Below are 1,545 nucleotides of genomic sequence, written 5' to 3'. Positions count from 1 at the left end.
AGCTTTATATTTTTTTAAATATATTTATATATGTATATGTACCTGAGTAATTAAAAATTTGTCAGATATTTATATCAGATGTATAATTATCTGAGAAGTATAGGAATGACGCGTCATTAATGATATATTAGAGATCGGAGATAGGAGCATTTTACATAACGCATATACTTTGTGAACAAGTCACAAAGTCAGAGTGTTTATATTGAACATTAATTTTCATTTTCTTTATCGATTGCCGTGTATGAAAATGTGCTGCACATCACTGTTTCCCAATAGAGGAAGTAATAATGAATCAAACCTTCTTTTATCTCTGATTCTTCAAGTATCGAAGCTATGTCAAAAGAGTATTTTACCATGTACATTTATGAATCATATCACGCATAATTAACGACAAGCCATGATTATGCGTCGCCTGCATATAAGTGCGATACAGAAATATCACACAGACTAATTGGAGGATTGAAATTCTCATTAACTCATTTAGCTGATAGTTTAAAAACTATGATATATAGTGAAACGCTTGTTTTTATATAATGTGCAGTTTAATTTAGAAATGAAAATCACGTTTTTTGCATGCAATATTATGCACATACTATGAATACTTATATTTATTTTTAAACGTTTGCATAGTGTATTCGTCAAATGGCTTAAAAATAATGTAAAGGTTCTTTTTATTGCAATCTAATCCCTATGTGAAATACCCAATTGTAAATACCAATCTAGAAAAAAAATTTTTCTGTAAATTGTTTTTTACTTGAGCACAAAAAAAAATAAATTGTAGAAAATATTTGACTTTTTGTATTCATATGTATTTGACAAGAGATTGTTAAACTTGTAGATCCGAAACAGGGATATATATTGCAATATAAACAACTTGATTTTTACAATGCTGTCTAATATGTAGTATTCCATAATATTGAATGTATAAATTTCAGAAAAGCTATCTAAAGTTGAGGGGAAAAACAGTTTAAAAAACGAAAAGCCTAAGACACCAGTTTAGAAATCTCATGTAGAATTGTGGAAGTCGAGTCAAGATTAATGTGACATTTACGTGTTTACTCTGAAATTGCGATAAAAATGATAATATAAATGCGCGTGTTGTAGTCATATGCTATGATAACTTTAGTTTTGCGTCAAATCAATATATATCTACGCAAGTATCTTTTTGGTACTAAAGATACAAAGTATATATAGGCTATTATGCAAAAAAATTATTTTTGAAAAACTATGAGATATTATAATAAGATTAACCAAGAAACAAAGAAGACAAGACACAAAAACACGGCCAAGAACGCATGATATTCACTTAGTTTAAGTTCAAAGTTTAAAATATTTAGTAACGTTCAGTTTCGTTTCGGTGCAATTAAGAATTATCATGTGAAATAGGTGTATCAAAATGTATTCAAATTTTATATACAGAGACTGATACCTGACCTAAAATGTATATATATTTGAGATGCGATTATTGATATACAGTTGTATTCCAATACATTATTATTAACTATGAGTATTGTACAATATATTAAGAATATAGTACGATTGATT

The sequence above is a fragment of the Atta colombica genome, unplaced genomic scaffold, assembly GCF_001594045.1.
Source record: "Atta colombica isolate Treedump-2 unplaced genomic scaffold, Acol1.0 scaffold161, whole genome shotgun sequence".
NCBI lineage: Eukaryota > Metazoa > Arthropoda > Insecta > Hymenoptera > Formicidae > Atta > Atta colombica.
Note: the sequence above shows the minus strand (reverse complement) of the source record.